Below are 25939 nucleotides of genomic sequence, written 5' to 3'. Positions count from 1 at the left end.
GCCTCTCATTACTCACAATGTCTGGCTTCTGCGCAGCACGGCCAAGGCTACTCATGACTTCCTTGCTGATAAAGCAGGCATTCCCTTTCCAGTCCTTGCACTGGACAGCATTGGCCACTCTGGTGGACTCCCTCTTTCTCAGTCTCCTCCACAGGCTCTCTTCCTTGCGTAAACCTTACGGTCCTTGAGTTCTCTCTCCCAGTCCCTCTTCTTCTCCACAGCCTTACCTGGCCCGTCTCATCTGCTCTCAGGACGTGTGTTCACCAGATCTGCAGACAGAGGCCAGGCCTGTCCCCTGTGTTCCTTACGCACGTCTACACCGTATCTCCCACAGATCTTTCACAAGCATATCAAATTCATTATTCAAAAATGAACTCATCCCTTCTTCCCTCCCAAGCCTGCTCCCTTTCCTGAGTTTCTCATTTCAGTGGCACTAACATCTACCCAATGGCTAACCAGAAATGGGGAAGTCATCCTCGACATGAGCCTCTCCTGCACTCCCACATCCAATCACCCACATCCTGACAACTTTTAACTCCTAAGTATCTCTCAAATCTGTCCTCTTCTCCTACTGTAGGATACCATTAACTGCTGCCCAAATTACAGCAACAGCTTCCCAACAGGGCTCCCCCCATCTATTCTTACTGCCTGTGAATACATGTCTCAGCTAATGATCTTCCTTAAGTTCCTATCTGCCTATATCCTACTCAGCTTAAACCCGTTAATGGATACCCACTGTTCTTAGGAAAAAAGCCTAAACCCTTTACTAGGAATTATAAAATCTACTTATCAATTCTAACTCTATCTTAAACTCTCTGCACTAACAATATTACAACATTTTCCATTTCAATCTTGCTGACAATGCTCCCAACATCCAACAGAATACCTGGCACCTTGTAGATGTTCAATAAATGTCTGTTGAATGAATACAGTAGTCAATTAGATGGGGGGAGGGTAGGCGTACTTAATATTTAACACAAACTCAAATCTTCAAATATACAAAAGTACTAAACATGTGATTCAAATCCTTGGCAAAAGCTTAACAAAAATATCAGATAGAGTTTGCACAAAATTATTAGGAGCTCAAGGTCAAAGACCTTAAGGTTAGCTATTAAAGAGAAAGAAGGGAAACACACTTGCTCACAGTCAAGCAAGCAGTGGTGCTCACTGTCACATGCTACACAGCATGACTTGATTCCGCAATACTTAATGTATGAGGCCCACTGCCCATGGCTGAGAGGATACTCAGGAAGAACAGGGTAGGGGGCCTACTCAGGAAAACACACAAAAGAGCAGGGGCCAGCGGGAGTCAGACCTCCTCCACAGGGTCAAATAAACCCTAAGGAATAAAGACCAATTGCAGGTAAAAACAAAACGGAATATTTATAGAAACTCACTTGGCACACGATGGTCTGGGAGGATCTTTTTGAAACTTTTGTTTTTTTATTACTTACATTTTCCCTAAAACGCCACTAAGTTACCGCCATTCTGGAGCTTTGCTAATATAATAGGTCAGTAGGCTCCCAACTACCATCACCGACTGAAAAGTCAAAGGAGAAATGGAGTCAAGAAAAAATATGCAAAGGCAATGGAATTAAGGCCATTTTAGCTTAAAACCATCACTGAAATGGAATCAGTAATCTAATTAGGAAGGAGGGGTGATGCAGGCAGGCTGCCATCAGCCTTTCAAGCCTCAGAAGGTCTTGATGCCTGGATGACAAATAAAAAGCTACTATGACTTCTGTGACCCCATGACGGATGTGTTATCTATTAAGCATTAAGAGAAATCTTTTCCCTGGAGGAAAGAAAAAGTCTAAGAGGAATCCAAGGATGTTTGAAGGGCAGGAGAAAGCCCGCAGCACAAAAAGAAAGCAACCTCCAAAGAACCCAGGACCACGAGTGAGAAAACTGCTGCTGTGAAGAGACACAAGTACCCTGACCACCTGGAAAACTCATCAGGGCATGAGAAAAGGGCAGAGGACCCTCCAGGTCATGGATGGTGATGTCACCACACCAACAGCCACAGCCCACCATGGAGCACTATGTGTCAGGTCTGTTGAGCACAACCTAACAACAAACACTACGAAGAGGGGACTGTTAACTCCCTTTTAAACAGCCTAAGACATAGGTACAGAAATACAAATTTTGCCAGAATTTACAAATCTAGTAAGTGAAAGGACTGGGACTTGAACTTAGGTCTGCCCAATTTCAAAATCAATGATGTTCTAGGGCGGCCGGATGGCTCAGTTGGTTAGAATGCAGGCTCTGAACAACAGGGTTGCCAGTTCGATTCCCACCTGGGCCAGTGAGCTGCGCCCTCCACAACTAGAGTGAAGACAACGAGCTGCCGCTGAGCAGCTAGATTCTGGAAAGGCAGCCGGATGGCTCAGTTGGTTAGAGCAGGAGCTCTCAACAACAAGGTTGCCGGTTCAATTCCCCCATGGGATGGTGGGCTGTGCCTCCTGCAACTAAAGATTGAAAACAGCGACTGGACTTGGAGCTGAGCTGCGCCCTCCACAACTAGATTGAAGGACAACGACTTGGAGCTGATGGGCCCTGGAGAAACACACTGGTCCCCAATATTCCCCAATTAAAAAAAAAAAAATCAATGAAGTTCAGCTTGAAGTACCACTTCTAATTCCTCACTTGTGAATAACTGTTGCTATGCAGACAGAAAAAGGGAGGGTCCACTTAAACACTCCTAGAAGAATCTGACAGTGAAGAAATTAGCTGGCAATACCACAATGAGCAAACGCTTTATCACTGACTTTACACTTGGATTAGCACAATAAATGCTTAATGGATGATGAGGACGATGTTTTGACTTATCATTCTTCATGGAGAAAATGAAACATGTTCTCTAGGCCTGGATTCTACCATCACTGAACTTTTTACTATTAAACCACAGGCATTCCTTTCTTAGTATTACTCAACAATAATTCCAACCTGAAAAAAAGATCTTTTTGAAATGGCAAATGTTGACTTACTAGGTTCCCTAAGTCATCAGTAAGACTATTAAGTAATACCAGGTAACTAGTAACATTGGTGTTACAATAGTTATTATTACCACTGTACAAGTCTATCAAAATGTATCACATGTATTTAAGGAAGGCAAATTCTGTTATTCTGTCATTCAAATGTGGAGTTATGGTAGCAGGCATATCTAAAGGGGCACTTATTAAAATTGGAAACTGAGGCAAACACAGTGGGTTGGCTCACTTGTAGTGAGAGGCTAGAGAGCTAAATATTCCATACTGTCTAGACTGCTTTGCTGCTACCGTGTTTCCCTGAAAATAAGACCTAGCCAAATCATCAGCTCTAATGCGTCTTTTGGAGCAAAAACTAATATAAGACCCGGTCTTATTTTACTATAATATAAGACCGGATAATTAATATAATATAATATAATATAATATAATATAATATAATATAATATATAATAAATATAATATAATACAATGTAATATAATATTAGATATTATATTAATTTTTGCTCCAAAAGACGCATTAGAGCTCATAGTCCGGCTAGGTCTTATTTTCGGGAAAACTGGGTATGGTGCCCAGTGTGACTTAGACTTTACCAATGAGACAGGCTCATAGGTGACTTTGACTTGGAACTGAGTCAGAGGAAAAAGAGGCAGAGTGCCTAGGCATCCACAAGAAGCCATTTCTCTTCTCTATGCAGGAGCGGGTAGCGCCGAAGCTAGCAGCTCAAGGACTGGCTACCTAATTCAATAGCTTCCCACAGCAGCAGCCACAGCAGCTTTCTCCATTCTGATAAGAGAAAATGGTTCTGGGGGTAGAGTGTCCTGCAGGCTCAGCCTGGAGCCTATTCCTCCAAACCTTCCAAGGATTCTGGAAGCACTCAGCCCCTGGATTAAAGCTACTTCAGCTTTAACTCTCCAGAGTAGATTTTGTGTCTAATACAGGAAATGTGAGCAATAACAAGAAGCTCGTAACTTTTACTAGTTTATTAAATTCGTAAGATATTAAGTATAAAATACTTAAGCCACAAAGCACAAAGAAACAAACTCAATTTATTTTAATTATATTTTGGTATAATATCATTTGGCCTAGGGTAATTCATATAAACTATAGTATCACACAATTTTATAAACCTAAACCTACACTGTAATTTACCTCATTCATAAACATGAGATAACTTGACCTACTTTCTAATGTATTCAGCTCCTTCTTGTCTGTAAGAATCAGCAGTGACATTTTAAAAGTCGGTTTAATAATTCCCATTATATGAAAATGCATTTTTCATTGATGTCATCTTTGATTTTCCTCCCACAAACAAAATACTGTTTTCTCAAGAGTTAACCTGCAAGTGTTATAGGAAACAAGATGCACAAGACAGCTGATTCAAAAGGTTCACCATTCAAATGGGGCTCAAGATTGGGTTTCTTGATGGGGGATGGGGGTGGGAAGAGAAGGAGGCAGCAAAGAATGAAATTATTTTGCCCAAGTCTACACAATGGGAGATGGTGGATTTGGCTCTCTTTGTACGTAACCTGTGGGAAATTAGAGAGAACAGCTTTGAAAAATAAATACAAATGCCATATCAAATAATATAATGCTCCCCTGCTTTCCACTAATTCTCCAATCTCAGGTAATAAAGAAAAAGAAAGAGAAGAAATCCACTTCGATTCCCACAGCCACCTTCCAACACGTCCACTTTGCACCCACCACCAGCCTCCTGAACTCAGGCTCCTTCCTTCTGACAAAGCCCTCTTTAATTCACTGTTGATAATCCTTTCAGAGCAAGGATTTCCAGTGTTCAAGAATGTTCTATGGCTCTCAAATGCCGAGAGCAGAGTTTGGCAAACTATGGCCCACAACTAAGACTGGTGTTTACATTTTTAAATAGTTGAGGAAAAAATCATCACACAAACAATTACATTTCATGATGAATGAAAATTAGGAAATTCAAATTCCAGTGTCCATAAATCTGGTTTCATTGGGACACAGCCACACTTATTTATTTATAAATTGTCCATGGCTGCTTTTTGTATTCCAACAGCAGAGTTGAGTAGTTGCAACACAGATGGAGGCCTAAAAATATTTAAAATCTGGTCATTTACCAGAAAAGATAGTTAACTCCTGGCCTGGAGTGTCAAATCCACAGCCGTTGGCCTGGCAAAGCAGGTCATGAAAACCCGGATTTAACCAATCTTCATAAGCCATATTTTCTTGCATCCGAAGACATAAAGTCTACTCCACTGAAAAGTTCTTCATTTCTCCCAAACATTCTCCCTTTCCTGCTCCAAACCTCTGTTCAATCTCAACAGCTTGCAGACACCCTTCTCTCTCTTCATAAAAGGAATCATATCATACATATATTTAATTTACATGAGGGTGATTTTAAGAGTGCCCAAGGCTATTCACTACAGCACGATTTCTAATAGTAAAAGATGGAAAACACCCAAATGTCCACCAGTAGGGCATGCTGGGTAAGTTAGAGCAAATCCACACCGTGGAGAGGGGCGCAGCTGTGTGAAGGGGTGAGGATTATATCTATGCACCCCTATGAAACAAGCCAAAAGAGACTAAGTGAAAAAAGCAAGGTGGAGAGAAGTTTGTACAGAACACTATCGTTTATCTAAGAAGGGGGGAGAAATAAACATGAGAGCACACACACATTTGCTTATAAATCAAAAAAGAGTGCAAGGATAAATCATTTTTTTTTTCAATTGCTACATATGGGGAGAGAGGAAACAGGGTGGAGTGGGGACTGGGGAAAAAGCAAACAGCCCTGAATATGCCTTACGTTATAGATGAGGCTTGGAAACCTTGACGATATTGTGCAAAATTATTGAAATTTAAATTCAAAGTGGGCTCTAAAAACAGAAAAAAGAAGTAAAATGAAACCAATGAACCTAACCACGTATCCAGTTGCTGGCACAATCACAGAGATTATTCCAAGTATCTTTAGAAGAGTCTGCTGTGTGTAAGCAGAGATAATGCAGATAAAAAAATATGACAGTATCACTGAACTGGGATTCTGGGTGGATAAAGATACGAAGCGGATGAAGTAAGTAAAACTCTGTACCATATACCTGAATTTCACTTGGAAGTGTTAGTATAAATAATCAGTTTTACCTCTGTACACACACACACACACACACACACACACACACACACACACTCACACGAGCACGTATACACATAAATACATATTCCCTAGTTTGGTCCACTGGTAAGATCTAGAATCAATGATAAATCCAGTAGCAAGAAACATTCCTAATATCTGCATTGTACCTTCTAAATATTCAAAGGGACCTGGACTCCTTAAAGAAGTGGTGAATGTAAGTCTGGAATAAGAAATGAATAAGACAAATCCTGTAACATTTTGTTGTATCTTAGTATGTTTCTACACTTTCTCATATAAATTATGTCAAAAGGACTCAGGATCTAGTTTCCACTGGTCAACTTGAGTTAGTTCCTACTGATTAAATATGAGATAATTTGAGGAGCAATACGAATATTAAATTGACATGAATCAATTATTCACACTGAAAAAAAAAAGCCAAAACTAAATAAATAAAACCTCAGTGATCACTTTAGAGGATACTGATAGGAAAATCATTGTTTTGAAAACAAAGGGAAAAGTCACAGGCATTTATCCTGACTTTCCTGTATGAATCTCAGGGTAAATAAACAGTTGAGATTGAATTTATTTTTATGTTAAGTATTCTCGTATATAAACAAGGAAGGAATGACAGAACTGGAATATCACTATTTTGCAATCACTAATAAATTAAAAAATATAGGCAATAATCATTAATGACGAGTATTATTGCAGAACGAGAGACCACTACTCTATGTATTTATTAACGAAAATAAACAGGTTGCCTATGATGTATGTAGTCTTGGGGTGGGGGAACACAAAAGCCCTCTGAATCTGACTGAAACTTGAGATTTAACTAACAAATCATAGAAAATACAAGGAACAGAGGAACGTGTTAAGTGGCACCATCAAAGCAGCATGTATCACAATTCAGATTGGAAAACCCTACAGCATAGTTTCTCACCCTCAGCACTATCGACATTTTGGGCCAGATAATCCTTTGTTACGAGGGTCTGTCCTGTGTGTTGTAGGGTATTTCACAACTTCCTTGACCTCTACCCACTAGATACCAGTAGTGTTCCCCAGTTGTGACAACAAAAAATGTCTCCAGACGTTGCCAAATGTCCCTATGTGGGGGAAGGGGATCATCCTCATTTGAGAATCTCTGCTCTAAAAGGACAAACAACCCAGTTTCCTCAACAAACAAATCATAAGCTGGGGGAGGGGGAGAATGATGGAAGGGGATCTATAGATTAAAAGAGAACTAGAGACATATCATTCAATTGCAATGCATAAACTTTATTGTTGGACTGACCAGGAGATAGGATAACCCATGTCTAACGTGACATCTTCCCAAAGGATGTTCAAGAACCATTTTGTGTCTAAGGGATTTTTGCCTTAAGCGCTGGACTTAGAAGTTTAGACTTAGAAGTTTACCCCCAAGTAAGGCGTGAAATTGTACTCATCCTGGAAGGAGCCCGAGTCCTTTCTAGCCCTAAAGAGCCCACTTGAGACCTTCATTCCCAGTGACAGAAAATAAACTTCTACCTTGTTTAACCCATTGTAGTTTACAGTCTTTTCCACTGTAAGCAGCACAACTTACTTACATCAATTAACCCAAAAATAAATGCTACTTTCTCGTGAAGCCCTACTCTACATTAGAAATATCCCCTTCTTCCTCTGAACTTACTCTCTTCTGCTCATTTGTCATAGACACATCTATACTGCATTCTGGAAATGTGTAGACAAAATAGAACAAGGCCCATGTCATTATAACTTCCAATGCCAATTTGCGCTTCCTTGTTCGAGGTATTGAATACGCTTCCCTGAATCCAAACTTCTGAGAACAGCAGCCAACGGAAAGGACAAGAGCCTCATTTTCACACAGCTCGAACCCTGCACCTGCATCCAATTTTCCAAAGACACAACAGAACAAACTGAGCATACTGGACAACCCAGATCCCTGGAGCCAAAAGTTCTCCTGCAGGGGAGAGTGAGTCATTCTTCACCATTAGAGGTAAATAAACAGAAGAAGATATAATGTATTGGGGGAATATTTAGGATCTGGTAATAAAACGTTTTTTAAACTTCATTTATTTCCCTCATTGCCGAAGGGTTTGGTTCTATCCCAGTCTTCTAGATGCCACATTTCTAGGTATGGGGTAAAACTTTGATCAAGATTTAAATTGTCCTAATAGATTTGTCCCTCAAAATCACTTTTGCCCAGGTGTCACTGGACTTGTACCACTGTGAGGATTAGTGATCTTTGTATAATGGAACCAAAAACATTTCACACAGATTACTACTCTGCTCAGTATTCTTACCTATTCTTACAATCAATCAATCAATATCAAAATTTAAAACAAAAATTGCCAAGTCAGAAGTAATCATTGCAAGATGATAGCAGGATAACCTTGAGCTGCTTATCAAATTTAAATGTGGAAAATCACCTTTCCACATTTCACCTTTCCTGGCCATGTCACCACTGCAACAAAATAAATATTGACCCCTATCTAGTCACTAAATCCTGACTTCACTAAAGCCAGTTATCTTCTCCATAAGTAAGGCCCATCTCTGAAGATTTTTCTTTCAGGCAATGCTTATTTGAGGGAATAAACGTAAATAAGTGAGATGTTTGGAGAATAAGCACTGTTTGCACTGAGGCAGTACCTGGTAACGCTGCCACTGTGACCCAGCAGAAGAAGGGGGAGCGCCATCTACAGCCACCCACTCGATGAGAGCACCTTCATGGAGAGGCTGCTGGTTCCACTGCTAAACCTTCGCGGGGGGTCTGCACCGTGAGGAGGGAGCAGCCCAGAGAGGGCAGAACGCCAGCACTGTGTGAGCGACCCACCTGCCCAGGGACCCCGCCATCCATCTGATCACTATCGTCATGGCGACTCACTCACACAGTTCTACCAGAAGATGGCTACAGACCACAGGGGTTAAGAGAGAAAATGAAGCGTTAAAAGCAAAACTTGATTGTTCTACTTCTTTACTTCTTCCATCCTTTCTTCTAAAATAACTATCAAAGCACACCACGTATTCAGATAATCAAATGTACCTGACTCACACATACACTTCGGGCGCTAAGAAAACACCTAGACCAACAACCACCTCTGACAAAGCACCTTTCCAACTTACCAGCAGGGCTGAGGAGGAAGCCCTATTTCTCACTTCAAATTCACAAAGGGAACATGAAGTCGGTAAGGACATTCCCACTGGCAGCCACAGAATTCTGTACAATGAGCTCCTGGCCACACAGCACAGCCAAAAGGATGAGGCTGGAAATGAAGCAGAGCCACAATAATTTCCTGGGGGAAGATGGAGGTCTGTTGAGGAAAGTTGCAAGATGTTCCAGAGACAGAAGCCTTTTCTAACCTATGAAACCACAGTTGGCACCATGGCCCCGCCCACCCCAGAGTCTAAGAAGCCCTTCCCAGTGGAGGCCTTGGTGGTCTTGTACGAAATGTCAATGACAACATCTGTTCCATGGGGCTGGTGTGAGGATTTCAACAGATACCAGGCCTTAAGTACTTAGGTGCCTAACACGTCAGGTCCTCAATAAATGATGGCTAATTTCAAAGACAGGGCTACTGCCCCTTCAGAGACATTCTGTTTTTCCAACAATAGGCACACGCTTTTCCTGGCCATCAGCATTTAGTCCTTAGCACCAACAGCACACTTAGAGATCAAACTATTCTGGTTGAAGGTGGAGGATGGAGGGCGGTGGGAGTGACACCTCCAAAAATAAAGTGGGTTCCTAGGAAAGATGGGAAGACAAAGTCTAGGAAAACTTGAGGCTGCATTCAAGACACCTGGTGCCATGTGAAAGGGAAAATCCATTCAAACGTGCTCCATGGAGGGGCCCAGCTGTGAGGACATCAGGCTCAATGAAGAACAAATATAATCTCACCACACAATTTGGCTGCCATGGGAACAGCAGCTACCTAATTGTAACAAATTAAATGTTGCTTCTTTGTTTTAACATTTAGAATCAAGTTATAGATAAATCATGGAAGCCATTACTGGAATTAAAGAACAGAATATAAATATTACCAACTATCAGTATATAAAATTTTTAAAGGTACAGCTTCCCAAAGTGGAGAGGATGAATGAGGTGGGGGCTGGTTAGACAAAAAATAGTGTCTCTAGGACACAGACCAAGAAGCAGAAGAGGCTGCCTGTCATCTGAGGGGTACACGGAAGAACTAAACGCATGACTCCGTGTTGGAGGAAGGGAGACAGGGACGGTCAGAGGGAGCTAATCAGCTATCACAACAAGATACCAAGAAACTACCTTTAAAATCAATCAAGTGAGAAATGGTGCTGCAAGCGTAATCTTTATACATTTGGAAATCCCCACAAAAAGCAACCAAGATGATCGACAGAAAAAGAAATTGAAGGCTAAGTGAAGGAGGTAGGGTAAGACATGCTGCTTTTCGTTATAAACTGTTCTGTGATGTTTTCTATTTTTAGCCATTAGCATACATTACTTTGACTTAATTTTTTAAAATAAAAGCTCCTCTATAAAATGATTGTTTAGATCATAGCAGGACTTGACTCAACTTTAATCAGGCCTTACAGTGGTGTGTTGAGACCATTGCAGCTGGCCGTGCGGTGTGTTTAATCTTAGTAAAGTCATGTTTAAACTGTACAAGTGCACTAGTCATTTTATGGCTCCGGAAAGCTGTCCAATTCTGATTTGTTGTCAACAGAATAGAATGGCTTTGATGACCATTCTAGGTCTTCAGAATATAGGACCTCATGGCTAAGAAAGAGTGATTTTCAAAGGTTCACACTCCATAGTAGAATAGCTGAATGTAGGCACAAGAATTCCAGAGCCTTTGAGTCCATGAAATCCAATCAATTCTTAGACAGAAAAGGCTCAAATCGTGGGTTCTATCGGAGGGCTTTTTAACTTTGAAAGAAATTAACTGATAAGAGTAATTAGACAAAAAGTTTAAGGAAAACAGCACATTCTATTATGGCCATGGATTAATCAGTTTAATTATGAAAAACAATCTGGAAATTGTTGTTGTTCTTCTAAAACATTGACTAAAAAAAAATAAATAAAAATAAAAATAAAACATTGACTAAGCACAGACAGCAGTAAGGATGTCAGCTCAGGTCCTGGAACCCTGCACAAGGAGATGATGGCAATTAGGACTCCCAGCCACTCAGGGAGTCAGCAGTGGGGGAACCCCGTGGCTGTGCCTACAGTTCACAAACAGAGTAATCCAAGGAATCCAGCTAATGGAGCACAGCAGGAAGACCTGCTGTGCATAATGGATTACATTTTTAATGAAGAAAAGTAAGCACAGGAACAACTTATCTTTACTGACATCACTGCCTTTAACTGACTGATACAGAATGACAAATAGCCATGTGGATCCTGCTTTGAATTTTCCAGATTCAGTAGCTTCCCTAACAGCAGTGGGAACTAAAAATTCCCAGAGAGTCCAAAACAATGTTTCCCATTGAAAACCGGTTTTTAAAATATTTTTCTCACAAGCCTACAGGGAAAGTGGAGATAAGTTCGGAATACTGTAATTATTCTCAAATCTGGAATACACCACGAGTCATTAAGTACAATACTAAACAAATCATTTATCATATACCCGCACCCCCATCTACTCCTTCTCTCCCTGTCTCACATGGAGGCCTGCAACCCTTTAAAGCATCATGTTTAAAGCAAATTCTTAATTGCTCATCCCTACAAGATTTCACCCAGGATAGCTTGGCCTTCTGAAAGGCTCACATGATTGATTGATTACATTGTTTATTCATTAAATTTTATTCAGACTTGGACTGGCCCAGATCCCTTAAAGCAATTCTCCTTCCTCTGATTTATTTCAAAATAAAAGCTCCTGCTAGTATTTATTCATGACTTTAGACACTTTCAGAAATGTCAAGATTTCAGGTAATCTCTCATATTCCTATATTCTTAAGACAAATGTTTCTGTTGTCATTGTTTGACATAGCTTCTTCCTTTAAAAAAAAAAAAAAGGCAGTGAAATAAATATTTCTGGGGTGGAAACAACCCAACTGAAGCATATAAATGAGGCAGTAAACCCAGAGCTGGTTGACAGAGGGAACACAACCAGGTAAATCTGCCAAATTTCATTTGAGTTTCCCAGAAAATAGGCATGTTAAAACAAACAAAAGCCAGAAATCACCACGGGAGGAATTCTAAAGCACTGAACCACCATGTTCTAATCCATGTAGACCACAGTATAACTTCACAGAACTTCCAGAAGCAACTGTGATTATGCAGGCATTTTGGAATAGGTGGTATTACTGTGCCTTCCTCACCTCATCTGACTGTCCTAATATTTCAACCCATTATTGCCTCTGTCCTCCACCCATCCTACACCTCACACACATTCACACACCCCCAGGAGAAATAAATGGTAAGTCTAGTTTTCCGTTCTGTACAGACCCACAGCACAGGAATCCACCTGGCATGCTCCTTTTAGATCTGAAAACTTGGTAAAGGTCTGTATCTGATGTGCTTCCCGTCCAGTGTGCCCGGGGCCCTTCAGGCAGACCAGACCACCCTGCCTTCTGCAGGGCCTCCAAGTACAACATCCATGCCAGGATACACAGACGATCCCAGAGCACACAGCTCCTTTACTCTTCCCTGTCCCATATACATCTGATCCCACTGCCCTCAGCTCACAACTCTTGGCTGTGCCCTCAACCCCTACATCCCAGCCTTGCACTCCTTTGCACTCGGTCTTTGCACTGGTCTCCCTGGAGTTACACATGCAGCCTGCCTCATCCCTAGCTTTCAACATCCCCACGCCACAGGCGGACGATCCCCAGAGGCTGCCTACAATGGTGCGAAGGGAAAATTGTGTATTCTTTTACGCGACAGCTTAACCACGATCAAGGTGCATTTTTACATTGATGGTAAGGTGGCTCACAGCTAAATTTAACTCGTACAGGAATGAGCCATTTTTATTTGGGTTTCCCAACAGAACAATCCCTGGTCTTCTGTTTGACCTCAGACCTCTCTTCGTTCCAGCATACTAATTGTCACAGCACTTTCTGGAAATAGCCACTATCCAACTAGAGTACATTTCTTTTCTGCTTCAGAGGAGTGATAACAGTTTTAGAGGCAGAAAAGCCCTGAGCAGTCATACACCCCAGAATTTCACAAATGCCAGTCCACAGGCCTGTGCTGGCTTATTCAAGGCTAACGCTCACCGGTCAGCAGAGCAATGAGAAAGAGGCAGGAAATGAAGAGCATTTTCATAGTGCTAAATATATACAATCGAAAGACAAACTTATGACATCCTAATTTTTAATATTAAAATATTTCTTCCCCCATGAAATGATGTTAGTAGATGGAAGTTATTTTTTGAAAATAAATCTTTAATTATGGAAAAGTCTAAACACAAAATAGAACACCATAAAATATATAGTGAACTTTCATGCGTGCATCTCGTTTTAACAATTATCAACTATGTTTACATATAGCCTCCAAAACGTAGTAAAAATTGGTCCTGAAATTTAGTTTTCCTATTCACAAATTCTAAAAGTGTAGGAACGAGGTTGGGCCACCCTATACATTTTGGAAACTAGCATAGATTAACTAACCCTTCCCCAGTTGGGACCATGCAGCTGCAAACAGGACAACAAAAGGGGGAAACCAATAACCTGTAACCAAAGTTTACTTTTTCTCATGCTAGAGCAATTGTGTGCCATCCCTGGAGAACTCCAGCATCCACCAAACAGTTCCATTGCAGAGACTCTGGGAAATTTCTAAATTAATTCCTTATCCAGCACTTAAAAAACAAAAAAAGGTTTATGAAACAAACATATGTGAATGAATGAGAATTCATGCAATAAAGTAAAAAAACAGCTACACACCCACGCTTTCTAGGCCCCTATCATCACCCCACCAAACTACCAGGTAGAATATCAAACTGAAACAGAAGTAATAAATAAGACCAGGCAGGTACACTGCTGTCTCACAAAACCATGGTGAAAAATCAAACGAGACAGTGTAAGTGACAACGTTTGAACACTTTTTAACATTGGACAAATGCAGGGGGGTGGCCAATTGATAAGAATGAAGTATCTGCTTTGAAGGACTCACCTAAATTCTCAGTTTATGTAGAGTCGATTTCCCTGAAGATATCCTGAAGCATCTGAGAAGCCTTCACCACTACCTAAAATAATAATAAAAATCATCAGAATCAAGCAATGTTGTAGGTGTCAGTTTTTTGAAAGAAAAAAAGACCCTCAATCTATACATTTGGTCATTTCCCCCCACATAAAGCATGAAAGGAAATAACTCAGGAAACAATGAATTTCCGTTGCAGCACATGGGCTGGGAATTTTCTTTACCAACAGGGAATTGAGGTCCCAAGACACTTATTTCGAAGACCAAAATTATGTTACTGTTGGCAAAGAGGCAAAACACATGATTTTCTTCCCTGTGGTAGGAATGCTTAATGGCTTTGAATTTAAACAAAGACCAAATATATACATTCCCCCACCCTGCCCCCACCAATGTTTAAAACAAAAGTCTCAGGCGCTGTAAATGAGCTTACATGAGCTCTTCTTGTTTTGTTCACTTTTTTCCTACTTCGTTCCTTTAACACATCTATAAAGCGGTCCCTTCTTGCTTCAACTGTTCTCACTTCATTCCCAGTTCTCTGAGGCATTGAAAACTGACCATTTAACAGCTCACTCCATGAAAACCCAACTGAAGCAGAGAAGCACCATAATCAATTATAGAAATGAACAAATTGGGCCAGCCACAGCTAACAAACAGAAGTCTGAGTGAGGACATACATATATATGAATCACTGACATAGAATAAACATCCAGATATAGAACCAAGTATCCCTAGGAAACAGACCAAGCACATGTAATCAGATCTGAGTAGGTATGTGAGACTACTGTGTTTCCCCGAAAATACGACCGGGTCTTATGTTAAGTTTTGCTCCAAAAGATGCATTACAACTTATGTTCAGAGGATGTCATCCTGAAAAATCATGCTAGGGCTTATTTTCTGGTTAGATCTTATTTTCAGGGAAACACAGTACTTAATAAATGGTGTGAGCTTGCTATTTAGGAGGAAGGAAAAATCTAAATCTCTTTCTACTTGTGAAAAAATCAAGTAAAAATAGACTCAAATGATGACTAGAAGAACATGCAGATGAATAGTTTTATAATATTATAAGGCTAGGAAAGGCTTTTTTAAACATGATATCATGACATCAAAATCTGAAACTATAAAGGATTGAGACATTTAGCTGGCTACATTTTTTTTTAAGTCTCAAATGTATGAATGGCAAAAACAAATAAAAATACAAATAAACAAACACCAATGTTTTGGTCAAAAGACAAAGTAAGAAATTAGGTAAACTATTTATACAAGAAACTTATAAAATGATGCTATCTTTCTTCTTATACACAAATGTTTAAAAACCAATAAGGAAATTAATATTCCCCTCAAAATGGACAAAGCAAATTAATAAACTTTCCATATGAGAAGAAATAGCAATAAACACATGAAAAGATACTCAACTATACTAATAATGAAAAAATACAACTTAAGAAAATTGAGATCTTATTTTTCACTTGTCAAATTGACATCTTTACCAATGACTGACAATAGCAAATGTTATGGATATCTCACGATGTGGCCCCTTAAGCCATTATGTCAGCATGTAAAATGGCATGCCCCTGATCCCGCAATCCTAATTCTAGGAAGTTATTCCAAGGAAATAACTGTGCAAGCAGAAAGTTGGATATTCATAGCCTTGTTTATAGCTATGAGGAAAAAATAGTATATGCCCTAACACAAATAGGAAACATGTTAAATAAACTAGACACTGAAAATAATGGAAGTTTATCATTATTGATATGAAAAGATATTCATGATACACTTCCGAGTCAATAAAACAGAAAAACCATGAATAGTCGAGTCCATGTGCACATGTTCCTGGATGTCCTCAGAAAGGTCTAGAAGGATATTTATCAAAATAGTTATGATTACCCTTTATTATCAGAATTTTAGAGAATTTTTACTTTGCTTATACTGTTAGAATTTCATGCAATGAGCATGAATTATTTTCCAAATACAATGGAACTATTTTTAAATCTCATGCTCAGGTGTAAAGTGACATACTGCACAGATTTCTACTTTCCTTTCTGCCAGATTTTCTCTTCGTGAGGTTTGTATCACACATGTGCTTGTAGTGACACATGGCATCTCTGTGTCCTGTTCTGTTCATTCCCCACGGCCACTTCATCCTTGCCTTTGGATCCCCAAGACACACCTGCGTCCTTCTTACAATTCCTTTTACTTAAGCTAGCCCAAATGAATTTGTCACCTGTAACCAAAGGAGTCCCACTAATACAGTGCTGCTTTTTATTTTCCACCTTCTCAATCATTCCGTCCCATTTTAAAGCAGAACAATATATCCTGCAATCAGATTAATGAAGATTTACAATGTGATATAATGTTTATGACTTAAGCTGAAGTAATTGAAGCAAGAAGCCCAAAGTGAGTATACCAAAGGCCAAAAAAAAAAACAAAAAAAAACACTATTTCAAAGGACAGGTAGATTTATTCCTAATAAGAGAACTGATGAAAAGACTAGTTGAATAAGAATATAAACAAAGGGGACATACTTGTCCAGATGGGCCATTTTTATGGTTAAGATATTCCCCATTATAATATTCTTAACCATTCCACATACTTATTTTGGGTTATATTTATATATGAAAAGCTTTTTTTTTTTCTATGTGGACTATAAAATACGAAAACGTATTCCCATAATGGGCCCATTATATTCGATTTATCTTTAGCAAACAAATTTATTTTTCTCATTGCCCTATTTTTAAAGGTTCAGAACTTCCATGTGATACATGAATCCTCATACTACCATAATTGTAAACCTGGCTAAAAAGCCATAATCCCTTGTAGAAGTACAAGTCCCTCAATAGGTATGTTGGATGTAAAGTACAAATCTATTTAATCCCTTTATCTCCTGGAGGCTCCCTCTCTCCCCCAAAATCTCCCTCAGTGGTAGACAATGGACAAGAACCACTATCCAACTTCAGAACGAAGCAATCCTAGGACTTAACTAAGTATCTCTATGTCCGGGGCACAACTCAGGCAAACACACAGGCCACCCATGGCCAGCCACTGTCCTCTGTTCTGACCCCTCCTCAGTGCAAGGGAATTTCTCTAAAAGGGACAGACAGGGAGCCAGGCAAGTCCATATTTGAGGCTGAGATGTATTAGGATTTATGAGGCCAAACACTGCCTTTAGGGGAGGCACCAACACAGCGGTTCCAAGTAAAAGGATTGATCCTGGTTCTGTCATTTACTAGTCATTTGGCTTCAGGGTGCCTGTACCTCAGTTTCCTCCTCTGTAATAATGCCCAGCAACAGGGCTGTTGAGTAACCAGCAACGTTCAATCGTCAGACATGGTCTTGCTTGAGCTCCAGCTCAGTGGGAGCCGTGATGGAAACAGACCACTGTTGCCTGGTCATAACAAGGTCCTAGAGAATCCTCGGACAGAGTACCTCTCCATGGAGGACAGTTACCTCTTTAGTAAACATGGATGACCCTTCCAATTAAATAGAAACTTCTTTTAAAGGTATCAGGAGTTAGTTATTTAAAGGAACCTTGCCTTAAATTAAAGCAACATTCTTCAAATCATCGTAGCATAAATCACCTGGCCGCTCCCAGGGTTATACTTGGAGTATTTCCAAAGTCACAGGTAGATGTGACCAAAAAACACCACCAGCTACTGGCTAAAATGCCTGTCACCAACAACAGGGCATGAGGGCAGGACTTTTCTTTTGCATCCAGGCCACTTCCTACTTGCTTGGGGGAAACTTAAACACACTTCTCGGAGTCCCATGTCTCTCACCACCAGAACAGAGATGGTAATATTTAGTTATTTCAGTTGTGGAAATGAAATGAGAGTGTACAGGTCAAGTTCTTAACATGGTGCCTGGAGTTCAGTAAGTATCCAGGAAATGGGACATTTACTATCAACTATCATCTTAACAGCATTAAAGAAACAAAACATATATTAAGTAATTGATTAAGACCATACCAGGGACTTTTTACTGAGGGTTTTATGGACTCTTGGTTTTCCACATTTCATTTGGCATAATTCCCCCAGGAATGTAGGGCCAAGTTGAAGGGGATCGGAGGTGGTTCAAGCTGGGAAGGGCCTACATGATGCACGTGGCTGAAATCTCACAAGGTAGTACAGATTCAGAGCGACCGAGAACACATTTGTCCTAAAATTTCTTCAAAAGGCAGGGAACAGTGTAACACCACACTCGAGCTTTGGCCTAATACCATCTGCAAGAGCATAAAAATCAGAAGATGGGCCCATGTGGGCACCATCTCAAGGGTTTCTGCTGCCCAAAGTTAACAAAAGTATCTTTATAAAAGACCAAGCAAAGCAGAAAAAAGCCCTAAATTTAGCTGAAGATAGTCCAGTGTACTGACTGCCCTTAGCTTGAAGTTATCACTAACATTTGACACATTACGAATTGCTCAAAATCATAAAATCCGGGGAGGAAAGAAATAAACCAGATAGTTCTTCAGTGGCCCTAAAACAGAGATGGAAAGAACCAAAGAGAAAAAAAGAGGGGAAATTTTGAGAACAAAATTCTCCCAACTTCCTCCAACTTCTATCACTTGCCAAGGATTTGTCTGATTTGTTTTCCCTGAAAACTTGAGAACTTCATTGAAAGTACAGCTGAACAATCAGAGTCTAGCTCTCCTAGGTCAGAAGATATCTGACTCCAAGGGGAAATGTCCAATTCTCTTTTCATGGCTCCCCCTTCCTAACTTTCCAACTAGAGGCTGGATGCTAGGGACTGGGGCCAAAGGAAACTCAACAAAGCACAAGTTTGAAGCATCAATACCCAAGACATTCAGAGATGAGAAATAATATGCTACCTTGCCCTTTGCTGGACAAAGAGAAAAGCTCCAGAAATCCCTTTGTATGCCTCTAAAGGCAGCATTCCAGCAAACTGGGAAGTAAGAGGTATCACATGCAAAAAACAAAACAAAACAAAAAAAAAAACCTCTCAGTAGAAATGTGGGAAATGCTGGTTTCAAAAACTAAGAAGTTTCTCTAATGCAGCACATTTCAGGTACTTTAGTATGCTAATACAGTACTGATATGAATAAATGGCTCCAGCCTTACTTGTACACAGATTCCTTCATATTTGTAGTCTGGTCTTGGGACATGTGCTACACACAACACTTTGGAAACTGTTACTATTTGTTCTTTTTTCAAATTCTTATTAAAGGCTCACTTTACCCTACTATACTCACCATTACATGGCTAAGCACATCGCCCCTAAACGTCGGTTAATAGTGCAAACAACATTGATACAAAGTAGTGTGAAACACTGTTTGCTCTGAGGGCAAGTGAAGTGCTATAATTATACCGCTTTACACAACTGGAAAAAGGTCAGTGTCTAAGTTCCCCTTCTCTCAAAATTTTAAACACACTTACAGTAAAACTTAATTAGTAATGAGGGTAAAGTAACTAGAATTTAAACTTCATGAAAACAGGACTCTACTCAGTACAGGACTAGACCTTCAGCCCTTGACCTATGCAAGCATGCTCCATAAATACTTGACTATGTGAATAGAGAAATGAATAAATAAAGCTTACAAAAGTGTAGCATTAGCTCAGTATTTTATGACATGTCCAAAAATACACTCTATAGTTTTATATTTTAAGTTGACTTTAGAATGCTCACTCTAAAGCAATTCTTATTTCTCTTTTTTCTCAAAAAGTTTTATTTTTTCCTATTTCACTCCCACCATAATCTCCCCATCCTTTGCAACAACCCCTGCTACACAAACACACACACGCACGCGTGTAGTTTTCCTTGCCTTGTGACTTCTGGGTTAGAAAGAACTTTCTGTCTCCAGATCAAGTAACATAGTCAGTACATTATTACAGCCAATTATTTTCAATAAAAGCCAAATTAACTAGCATTCAAAAGACTAGGAATTTCCATTAATCAGAGCTATGCAGAGATTCTCCTTTGGGAATAGGAAGAAGAAACACATTCATCTTCTAGAAGACAACTATACACAAATAAGCTTTTATCACCAATTTGCTGAAAAAAGCAACTGAGCATGGAATCCAGATATCAAGAAATATCCTATACCATTAATTTCAATGTTCTGAACATAATGTTTAAAATAACCCTGAGATACAGAGGGAAATCTGATGGTTGCTAGATGGGAGGCGGGTGACGATGAGGGAGAAGCAGGAGAAATTAGATAGCATAAATTGGTAATTACAATATAGCCACGGGGATACGAAAGACAGTTTGGGAATAGAATCAATAATGTTGTAAAGATTTTGTAGGGTGTCAGATGGGCACGTCTTATTAAATGCTTGACCACTGCACTGTACACCTGAAGCTGAAGCTGAATAATATTGTATGCCAACTATAATTTTATATATACAAATACATATATAGTCACCGGATATGGAGTACAGCATAGAAAATACAGTCAATGGAATTGTAATAGATATATACGATGTCAGAGGGGTAGTAGATTGGGGAGGGAAGTTATCACTTTGTGGGGGGTGAAATGGCTATTACATTGTTTTGTACACCGGAAACTAATAACAAAAAAGAAAGAAAAAAAGCAGAGATGAGAAGAATAGATTTGGCTTGAAAGACAATCACCTAATAAATAGCACAATATCCAAAGCAGGTTTCAATAATAATAATAATAATAATAAATAGCCCTGAGATGTTGCAACATCTTCACATGAACAAATTAAAAAGACGTTTTTTGCTAAACTCAATTCATTATGACAAAATCTGATAATACATTTTAAAAAAATGTGTAACGGTTGTGTTTTCCTAAGGGGAAAGGGACAGAAAGAGCAAGGAAATACAGTACTAATTTCACCTTGGTCATTCAGAAAATTGAATGAGACAGACCCTTCTCCACCCCATGCCTCCTACAAAGCAGTCGGTGGCCAGGGTGTTATTTGCAGTCCTCAACAAGGAGCTGGGCTACATTCCCATCTGTTGCAGCAGTTCTGCCCAGTCCCACCCGTGGGCCAGCTCTCCCCACCACCGCACAGGCTAGGACAGTCATCTGACTTGTGTCCTGAGCTCCCAGGCCACAGGGATCTCCAGGAACGGCTTCTTTACCTTGCCTTCCCCTGCCCTAGAAGCCTGTGCTCCAGCACCAGAGTCAGCACTCCTCCTGGAACCCTGCACCCTCCGAGCTGCTTCCTCCTGTGGTGGCCTTTGACCCCCCAGGCCTAAAGCGCCCTCCCCACATCCCTATTCAGCTGGCTGCCCATCAAGCTCCACCTACTCCAGGAGGCTTCACTGGCATCTTTCTCTCTTCATTTACCATATTATGTTGAAACAATCTATTTAAGTATCTATACTCCCCACTAGCCGGTGAGCTCCTAGAGGGTAAGAACGGGGCTTCTCTCATAGTTCTAGCCTAAGCTCAGATCACAGTACCTAATACACATTAAGTGCTCAAAAACATGAATGAAGAACAAATATGTCTTGTATGTTTAACAACTCCAAGACACTGGGGATGGAAGCAGAAGGCTTCAAGAGACTGGGTACAGCACCAGGGTCAAAATGGGATCGAGGTGTGTGTCTGTGTGAACATGCATACATATACTGAAGAGAAGGGGCTGCCTCATTCTACGGTCATCCTCCCTGGTACTTGAAGATCAAGGTCTCAGCTACAGCTCCCCCTTTCCTTTCCCGGTCTCAGGAATTGACTAACTACACACTCTTCTGCCACAATCCTTGTGTCTTTGAATAAGCTTCTCTCCTGTTAGGCCTGTTGTCAATCAAGGAAATACCCAATTCATATTTATGCCTTCTTTCCCATCCCCAAAGCAAACAAAGGCTTTATAAAGTATAACGATTAGAGAATGGGACAAAAACACTCCCTTTCTAAGCTATTCCCCTGTCCCTACCCCTAAAGCACATCCGTCCGCTATTCTCACTCATTCTGTCCTACTTGGACCCTGTAGACGGGCACAAAGCCACACAGAAGACTGACAGGGCAACTTGATGTCACACAAATGAGGGTTTGTCATCACCTACTGGGCATTTCTTTCGGGAAGGTAAGACGCGGCAGTAAAGAGAGCAAGAATGTACATTCATACAGTGGAATAGTATTCTAATGTAAAAAGAAATGAGCTATCAAGCCATGAAAAGACATGAAGGAAGCTTAAATGCGCAGTACTAAGTGAAAGAACCCAACCTGAAAAGGCTATATACTGCATGATTCCAACCATATGACATTCTAAAAAAGGCAAAACTATGGAGACAGTTAAAAGATCAGTGGTTGCCAGAGGTCAGGCAGGAGGATAAACGGGATGTGCACAGAAGACTTTGAGGGCAGAGAAACTACTCTGTATAATACTAAGTACAACGGTGGATACCATTAGTCCAAACACACAGAATGTACAACACCAAGAGTGAGCCTTAATGGAAACTATGGACTTCGGGTGAGAATGATGTGTCCATGTAGGTTCATCAATTGTAACAAATGTACCAGTCAGGTGTAGGACGTGAACAGTGGGGGAGGCTGCGCATGTCTTAGAGAACAGATATATGGGAACTGGCTGGACTTTCGCTCAATTTTGTTGTGAATCTAAAACTGCTCTAATAAAGAAAGTCTATGAAAATAAAAACAAACAAACAAAAAAACCACAAGCAAGAAGAGAAGGGTGAGGTGCAGTGCTGTAAACGCCTCCCTGGCACCGACACCCCCATAGGAGCCCTCTCCAATGCAGGACAGAGCCCAGGGAGAGGCTTAGAGTGAACTTGGGCGTGGCCCTGGGAAGTAGTGATGGGGGATATGGGGTCCTCCTGGCCAGCTGGACATCCCTGGCCTATATCAGAGGAGTAGGTGGGACAGTGGCTGCCCACACAGAGCTTCAACCTGCTAGAACTGACCCTGAGAAGTGGTATCACATTTATTCTTGCTGCCCCGTCAACCTTGAATTTGAGGGCTACGCCTCCATACTAGCACCTGGAGAACTGCTTCTACTGTCAAACAATCCAGCTGAAGGATATGAGGAAGAATACGACTGCCTCAAGTGGTAAACCATCTGGTGTTCCTGACCAGTGGAAAACCCATCGAGTGTAATGGAATATCCCAGGGCTGTATCCGCGAGAAGGGGTGGACATCCCATTCATGAGATGCTAACCTCCTGTGAATATGCGTACTGGATCATTCCTCCAGCCCTCAAAGCCTGGTTACCTGGCTGCTGTAAGTCAACATATGACAGTATAAAAGAGATGGGAACAAAGAATCAAGGAGCACCATGAAATTTTATCAGCCTCTGGGTAACCTAAAATAGATATCACAAACAAAAACATGGGTCATTTGGGAAGATGGTTTGGCTAATCAAGAACAAATTAGCTGCTCAGGTATACATAATGTGGCAATCAGAGACTTACTTTTTATAAATAAGAACCTGTTGTCACTTGACCTTGATTAGCAGCTATTCTATCCCTCAATGTTCGTATTTCAAAAGCAATTTTGCTGCCCTAGTATCTCTTACTATGTGCCATCTGGTCTTCTTAAAGTTCTACCTGATATACTTTCCAAAAGACTAAATCCCTGTTCTCTCTCTTTATCCAGCCAATGGTTTTGATACATTTTATTCAAAACCAAAACACCTCCCTACACACACAAACAGTTCTTTTGTCATTGAAACTTTCTCTTTGTGGGGACAGAGCCCCAGAAAGCAGTTTCCAGGCTCTCAGCCTCACATAGAAAGGTGCTGGCTCAGGTAGTAAATGGCCATCAACTGTGACTGGCTGGCCATCAGCTGTGGCTAGTTGGCCGTCAGCTGTAACCAGTGAGCCACTGGCCACTAATATAACTGCCATGGCTACGCTAGCAAAAAAATGGGGGCTAGCAAGAGTGGATTGCAGAGAGGCGGATGCCGCTGGCGAGAATATAGTGGTATGACTCCCCTACCTATGGATCCGTGGGTGTTCCTTTTTGGCCTCATCGTATCACGCGTTCTTAGGTGGGGAGCGGGAGCAGAGACCCCGCAGGCCGCCCCACATGACACTCTTCCTTGTAGAATGTTTCAAAAATTAATTATCCTTAGCTATACATCTTCTTCTTGTCCCTGTTCTGCTTTCCAAGCTCCCCCTTTTCCAAGCCTCCTTCCTTCTATGAAGTTCCCCGTACTCTGTTCACTGAATTTTCCTAGCTCTTGTAGATTTCTCTGCAGAATTTGCTGATTCATCATATTATGTTGTATTCCTTCTAATATCAGATCCTCAGTGTTCTATGACAACGGCACATAGGGTACTCAAGTGCCCAGCACAGAGCCTGTTGCTGGGTCACCCAAGGCCAGTAGTATCCTGTGCCCTTAAACGCCTGCTCAGTGAACACAGGCAACGGGGGAGGCCTCTGGGCCTCACTGCCCTCCGTAAAGGGCAGAGAGGACACCTCCCTAACAGGCTGACGCAAGGACCACATGAGCATAAGGCCTGAGGTGAAACATGCCTGCAATAAATACCGACCTTGGTCTTCTCCCCGTGTGTGACCTTTTGGCTTTCTAGAATAAAATCTCTGTGAGAGCAACAAGATTAGGACTCACACCTTTCCTGTATTCCTTCAAGGCATTTTCACAGTATGGAATATCCAAGACAGGGTTTTAAAATCATGTTTTGAAGTTAATGGCCAAGTTGTCTTCAGGTGATGGAGTTTCAGAACTTGTCTTTACAACTTAATGCACCACATATTTAAAACGTTCTATTACAAAGTTCAAATATATACAAAACAAAGAGACTATAATGAACCTTGAAGTACTCATTCAGCTTCAACAATTATCAACTCATAGCCAGTTTTATTTCATCCAGACCTTCCTCTTTCTTCTCCCCAGCCCTCACTAGAGACTATTTTGAAGTAAATACCAGCCATCATACTATTTCATTATATTTTATAAAGCTAGTATTTTAAATCAGAAAATGAATAAAGCTGTTTTTCCCTTAGAAAAAATACAATTCTACGCTTATCAAATAAAGTTACAGCCATTGCTTCCCTCTGTTCCCCATTGCACATGGCAGGACCCAGAGGACCCAAGACTGGCTCAGCAGGCCTGAGCTACGAATTCTGGCAGCACAGGAGCTGGCTGTGTGGCTACGGGCAGGGCGATGCCCCCCCCCCCTTCCCCGGAGACCTCTGCTTCCAAGGAGGAAACGAGGACCTCAGGGCTCTGATGCTCCCAACTGCTCTGCTTGGGCACAACTAGAACGTTCTACTTCCTGTATAGGTTTCTCTGTCACTCCCAGCACCAGATTTGCTACCCAGAGTAACTTAGCCCCTACTTGCTCTTTGTCAAAAACAGAATGAATAAATATATATGCAAATAGCAAAGTGTTCTCCAGGAACAAGTTTCCTCCATATTACTCTTGTATTAAAAAGAAAAAAAAAATCATTCCACCTCATGCAGCTGGCCAGAGGCCTTTGGGGAGGGGATGACTCCCCACAGGGTCCATTGCTGTCCCTGCTAAGGTACCCATGACATCATTTAAAATTATTTTGGACCAAATCATAACTAAATATAAAACTACTCAGCTAACTGTGCAAACTATCTACCTCACTGTAGACTTTGACTCTCTGTATCTATACTGCCCTATTACGGTTACTAGCCACGTGTGAGCAGCGAGCACTTGACATGTGGCTAATCCGAATTAAAATGCACAACAATCATCAAGTCCACAAATTTTGAAGACTTCGTACAAATACAAGTGTAAAATACCTTGTTAAAAATTTTTAAACATTTTGGATGTACTGGGTGAAATAAAATACATTA

General features: G+C 40.8%; 1 protein-coding gene across 7 annotated transcripts in view; it reads right to left on the bottom strand.

Moving 5' to 3' along the window:
- The window catches only part of TLN2 (talin 2), a 410032-nt gene that overhangs the window by 235655 nt on the left and 148438 nt on the right, over positions 1–25939 (bottom strand). For 5 of the 7 annotated variants that reach the window (XM_081049585.1, XM_081049591.1, XM_081049589.1 and 2 more), the window contains one exon: positions 14181–14253. The exons of 1 other annotated variant lie outside the window; for it this stretch is intronic. The gene's annotated coding sequence lies outside the window, so the exon portion shown is untranslated. The remainder of the gene's footprint in view (positions 1–14180; positions 14254–25939) is intronic. One more of the 7 variants, XM_081049588.1, reaches the window with a different exon arrangement.

Source organism: Rhinolophus hipposideros (genome assembly GCF_964194185.1).
Source record: "Rhinolophus hipposideros genome assembly, chromosome: 5".
Classification (NCBI taxonomy): domain Eukaryota; kingdom Metazoa; phylum Chordata; class Mammalia; order Chiroptera; family Rhinolophidae; genus Rhinolophus; species Rhinolophus hipposideros.
Note: the sequence above shows the minus strand (reverse complement) of the source record. Positions and strands in the feature narration are given on the sequence as shown.